The sequence below is a fragment of the Tasmannia lanceolata genome, unplaced genomic scaffold, assembly GCF_043159265.1.
Source record: "Tasmannia lanceolata isolate RefF3 unplaced genomic scaffold, GAP_Taslan_0.1 ptg000020l, whole genome shotgun sequence".
Classification (NCBI taxonomy): Eukaryota; Viridiplantae; Streptophyta; class Magnoliopsida; order Canellales; family Winteraceae; genus Tasmannia; species Tasmannia lanceolata.
The window spans coordinates 24,165,145-24,171,387 of record NW_027518697.1 but is presented as its reverse complement, the minus strand read 5'-3'; the positions used below and the strand labels follow the sequence as shown (position 1 = coordinate 24,171,387).

The 6,243-nt window shown below is 41.7% G+C and overlaps 1 pseudogene; it reads right to left on the bottom strand.

Annotated features, from left to right (window-relative positions):
- Positions 1–356: 356 nt before the first annotated feature.
- On the bottom strand, positions 357–1,019 carry LOC143853902 (protein ALTERED XYLOGLUCAN 9 pseudogene; annotated as a pseudogene).
- Positions 1,020–6,243: the final 5,224 nt, after the last annotated feature.

Below are 6,243 nucleotides of genomic sequence, written 5' to 3'. Positions count from 1 at the left end.
TTGCGGGGGGGAAATGAACAGAATCACGACTCTGCAAGGGTTGGACAGCATCCTATACCTTGCAGGAGCGGATAAAATCGCATGACTTGATGAGGGGATGGACAGAATCCTAACCCCTATGATGACAGGACAGACTCCTGAAAGACTGAAGGACTGACTCCTATGCTGAAGACTGACTCTCAAAGATGGGAGGACGGAATCCTAAACTCTACAAGGGTAGGACAGACTCCTAAACCCTAGGATGGTAGGACAGACTCCTAAACTCTCTATGACAGACTCTAAAGAGGAAGAAATCCCTTAACCTACGAAAACTCTCTAAGGCAGGAAGGGAAGGGGTTGGCTCAAGATACATTCCGTCATAGCCGTGAACCCATGACCAAAACATCAGGATACCGATGATCGTGTTTGAATTTCTTCAAAACATCGGTTAGACTCATCCCATAAGGTGCCCAAATGAAATCCAATTTCACACCATGCTCTTCAATCACAATATGATAATCGCTATGCCGATTAAACAGAACCCCTTCCACCATTTCCATTTGCGTTGAATCCAAAACTAAATTCAACAAAGAAAGGACAAAAAGACGAGCTTGTGAGTCCCCAGCTACGACAACCCAAGACCCGCTGAGCAGATCAGAAGCATCAATTTGACCTAATCTTAGAAACCCACAAGCAATTACTGGCGTAGATTTCGCCGATGCCCACGAAAAGTCGTAATTCGAAGAATTCGCAGAGAATTCATCAATCCTATTGGATTTTGGGGTTTCATCCCAAACAATCTCATGGAGAAAAGAAATGCAAGAATCTCTATTCTCTAATACAACAAATGAAAATGATGATACAAAATCAGAGACTGAAGGGAAATAAGGGGTGAGATGAACACTTACAAAGAGGGTTATGAAGAGAATACCACTGAAAAAGAGCATTTTCTTTCTACTTAGATGCCAACCTGCCATTCCCATGGGTACAAAGAGAACAACAGAAATTGCAAGAAGCCCAAATTGAACGGTCCTGATCATTTTTTTAAATCTTTTATGGCACTTTTGAGAGGATTAGATCACAGAAATTCGAATTCGAGAAAGACCCAACAGAACCCAAGAAGCCAAATCTGAAAAACAAGAACGGAATTAGGGGAAGTGGGTTTGTTTTGGGGGTTGGATCTGTAATGAAAAAAAAGGAAAAATGAGATGGGTTTGGGGGATAAACGATGGCTGAGGTGGGTTTTTCGAAAAGGGTTTGATCTCGAAAATGGGTTTTGGGTAGAGATGGGGGTGGAGAGGGGTTTGGAGGTGAAATTAGAGGGGATAGAATGGGGGAGATGGTTGGATTCGGTGGGGGTTTTAGAGAAGACGATGGAGGAGGAGGTTAAAAATGGGTTTGGGTCGAAAATGGCAGAGGATGGGTGGCTGTGGAGGAGGCTCGGCCGGAGGAGTGGCCGGAGGTGGGGCCGGATTCCGGAAAAAGGTAGAATATCTGAGGTGGGTTTGGGTGGTTGGGTTGCTGGTATGGGATGGAGAAATGGGGAAAATGGGTTTAATGGGGGGGTACGGTGGCTGTGATAGAGATAGGATGGGATGGTAGTGGTGGTGGTGGAGAAAATGGGTGCGGTGGCTGATGGTGGTGGATTTTGGGTTTTCGAAGTGGTGGTTCGGTGGAGGAGAGGGGGATGGGCGGCTGATGCGAAAATGAAGAGGAAGGTGGAGGTGGTCGGCCGGAGATACTTGGGCTGGCCGGAGAAGGATGGGTGGTCGGCGGCTCCTTCTTCTCCCTCTCTCTGCTTCTTGATTTTTCTTGCAAAAAAATGAGGCTCTCCCCTATACCCACGGGATATATGACTTTATAGGTAGGGTTGCCATCCTCCTCCTAATCTCAGCCATCCATTTCACTTTTGATCCAATGGTCTCTGTTCGATGCTTGCACGACAAGCCAAAATGATAAATTCGGCCCCCCTCTTCTTGCCCTGGACAGATCGATCTAGTATTTATGTCTATTCTTAAACCCCAGAGGGGTGTGGTCCAAGTACAGACCAGGGCAGGATAAAAAGGTGTTATATTTGCCTTCTTTTTTTCTTTTTTCTTTTTTTTTGGGAAATTGGGGCTAGGTCAAAATGGGGTGTCTACAGATGCCCCTCTTTGGCAGAGGGTGCTCGTCGCACGGAAGCCAAAGCCGAACAGACAACACATTTTGACTGGCCCATGATTTCAAACGGAAGGGATGCAAGGGGGCGACGAGACAGATTCTCGAACAGAAAACTTAGATGCAGAATGGAATGATTAGACAGCCTCTAATTAAGCCACTCGGGGATTTGGAGATTACAAAGCGGAATGATTAGACAATCATCATGATCATTACCACTCTAGGATCTGTGAAGACGACATCTTAACAGATCAACAAAGCGGAATGATTAAACAGTTATCACGATCATTCCTAAATTAGGATCTGAGAAGACAGCATCTTGACAGATCGACAAAGCGGAATGATTAGACAGTTATCATGATCATCCCTAAATTAGGATCTGAGAAGACGTTATCTTGACAGATCAACAAAGCGGAATGATTAGACAATCATCATGATCAGACCCCTCTAGGATCTGAGAAGACAACATCTTAATAGATCAACAAAGCGGAATGATTAGACAGTTATCATGATCATACCTAAATTAGGATCTGAGAAGACGGCATCTTGACAGATCAACAAAGCGGAATGATTAGACAATCATCATGATCAAACCACTCTAGGATCTGAGAAGACAGCATCTTGACAGATCAACAAAGCGGAATGATTAGACAGTTATCATGATCAAACCTAAATTAGGATCTGAGAAGACAGCATCTTGACAGATCAACAAAGCGGAATGATTGGACAGTTATCATGATCAAACCTAAATTAGGATATGAGAAGACAGCATCTTGACAGATCGACAAAGCGGAATGATTAGACAGTTATAATGATCAAACCTAAATTAGGATCTGAGAAGATAGCATCTTGACAGATCAACAAAGCGGAATGATTAGACAGTCATCATGATCAAAACCACTCTAGGATCTGAGAAGAGAGCATTTTGACAGACCAACAAAGCGGAATGATTAGACAGCATCATGATCATTCATAAATTAGGATCTGAGAAGACAGAATCTTGACAGATCGACAAAGCGGAATGATTAGACAATCATCATGATCATTCCTAAATTAGGATCTGAGAAGACAACATCTTGACAGATCGACAAAGCGGAATGATTAGACAGTTATCATGATCAAACCAAAATTAGGATCTGAGAAGACAGCATCTTGACAGATCAACAAAGCGGAATGATTAGACAGCATCATGATCGTTCCTAAATTAGGATCTGAGAAGACAGCATCTTGACAGATCGACAAAGCGGATTGATTAGATAATCATCATGATCAAAACCACTCTAGGATCTGAGAAGACAACATCTTGACAGACCAACAAAGCTGAATGATTAGACAGCATCATGATCATTCCTAAATTAGGATCTGAGAAGACAACATCTTGACAGATCGACAAAGCGGAATGATTAGACAATCATCATGATCATTCCTAAATTAGGATCTGAGAAGACAGCATCTTGACAGATCGACAAAGCGGAATGATTAGATAGTTATCATGATCAAACCAAAATTAGGATCTGAGAAGACAGCATCTTGACAGATCAACAAAGCGGAATGATTAGACAATTATCAGGATCATTCCTAATTTGAAAGTTTTTTTCTTTTTCTTTTCAACAGCTTTGAAAGATTTTTTGTTTGAAAGTTTTTCTTTTTCTTTTCAACAGCTTTGAAAGATTTGGTTTTTGTTCTTTTCTGTCTTTTCAACAGTCTTGAAAGATTTTTGTTTCTTTTCAACAGCTTTGAAAGATTTGCTTTTTGAAAGTTTTTCTTCTTCTTTTCAACAGCTTTGAAAGATTTGGTTTTTCTTCTTTTCTGTCTTTTCAACAGTCTTGAAAGATTTTTGTTTCTTTTCAACAGCTTTGAAAGATTTGCTTTTTGAAAGTTTTTCTTTTTCTTTTCAACAGCTTTGAACGATTTGCTTTTTTTCATTTGGCTTTTTAGATTTGAAGCTCAGATCGACCAAGGACGGCCTCCTGGTGCTCTAGGCATAATACTTTTGAAGTTGATCAAGGTTTGAGATGCTAGTTTTTTTTATACCACAAATTGCAATGATAAGACAGTTGCTCATCACACAACCACTTAAGTTTGTGAGACAGTCTCTCACTAAGCACACACTACAATTGTGAGACAGTCTCTCACTAAACAAATCAATAACACGAAACTCAAGAAGGAACAGTTTTGATTCAAGAAACTGAGATTTTGATCGATTCCATTACAGGATTGATTGTCTCTTGCCGAGAACTTTAGGAGTGCGCGATCTCTATTGAGAACCAGACACTAGCAACTTGCTGAGGTTTTGAGTATTGACCATTTTTTCAGAGAGAACTGAATTCTACTGGAGATTGAAGGTTGTGGGAGCAAATTCTAGATTCTGCTGGGGAAACTGATTTTCTTGGATAATTGACTCTTCTGAAGAGTGGACTCAACTGAGGAGTTTAGAGGTTTGGCTTGAGATGTGCTCGTACCCCTCTTATCTTAACTTGCTGGAGACATTATTACTGATTGCCTTTGTGTTCTTGACATCTTTTATGACGCAAGTCATAAAAGATGCCCCTAGTATATTGTGTTTCCATGAAAAGAGTTTTAAGGAGGCAGGACAATGATGGTTGAAGAAAAGATGCTTCGTTTCATGAAGGCTTGAGGTTGCACAAATTTTTTTTTTGTATGGAGAGAGTACGACAATCACCATGATGGCTGAGTCTGAGAATCCCTTCTTTCGCATTGCTCACTTTTGGAGGCTTAAGGTCTTTGGCAGGTTTGAACAAGATGTCTCGCCCCTTCTAATACCTAAACCAGGATTTACTCTGAATTTTCTTCGCATTTCGGAGGACACACTCCCATTCTTCCAGCACCCGACAGTTTGGACTTTGCAAGGAAAGGAAACACAAATATGAAGGAGGAACAAATTTCCAATGACTCAATCAAAGAAGATTCTTATTGTTCGAAGGACTTGACTCGCTTTCGACTCACTCTTGGATCTGATGTGTTATTTTTCAAGGGTATGGCTTAGCCACTCTTAGAGTATTTCGAAGACCGTGTCAAGAGGCACTACTCTCCTCTTTCGGTGTTTCTGTCTTGGTTACTATCCCCTTCGGATTGCTCGGCTTCCATGCCCCTAGTTTAGAGGAATGTTAAAGTAAGCTTGCTGGCACTACATGGACTCCAAGATTTTACCCTGGTTGAAGATTCTTCCTCCGTCTCATTGATTCGCTCCTTGCGGGAAGTCATTGCCGTTGACCATATTGTATTTCCAGGTTTTCAATCTGACGGACCGCTTGCGCTAACTTTTGCCTGGTTCGCCCTTTCGGGTTTTCAATCCAGCGGGCTTGATACCCTAATTTTTGCCTAAGCCGACTTTCCAGTTGTCAACTTAGCGGGTAAATGACCCTAAATTTTGCCTAGACCGCCCTCTCGGGTTTTCAACCTAGCGGATATTCAGACTCCGTCTCTTCTTTTTTTTTCTTGACTTTGAACCTCTGCTTGTTCACCAGAAGGACTTTCTAGGCGGGCTTGGGTTCAAAAGGGTTGGATATTTCATTTGGATTTCAAAGTTTCAACCGAACCTGGATTGGTCAGGTTGCCTAAGTACCCCAACAATGGAGGATCAGGTTCGCGTAGTTCGCTGGGGTTTGGAACATAATGATTTGGCTTTAAGCTCAAAGGTTGAAAAGGAATAATTTGACTTTTATTCCAAAGGTTGAAAAGGAATAATTTGACTTTTATTCCAAAGGTTGACCGAACCTGAATTGATCAAGTTTCCTACGTACCCTGTAGAAAGGGATCAGGTCAGACGTAGTTCGGACTAAATGCCCCTGGTTTGCGGGTGCTTGAAAAGAATGTTTGATTTTGTTGAGGCTTGAAGGTGTTTGCAAAAGGATTTTTTTAAACTTGGGATTTTGGCATTTAAGGCTCAGCCATCCAAGGATGGCCTTCTGATGTTTTGGCATACAAGCTTCTTGAATGGCTAAGGTTCAATGGCTTTGAACTTTTTCTCTTTTTTTTTTTGAGGAGTCTGGCGGCATATCCTGGCAAGACTTTATCTACACTGTGCAAGATAGACTGATTGAATTCCCACTTTTTCTTTGAGATCTTGCACTGATATTCGGGATT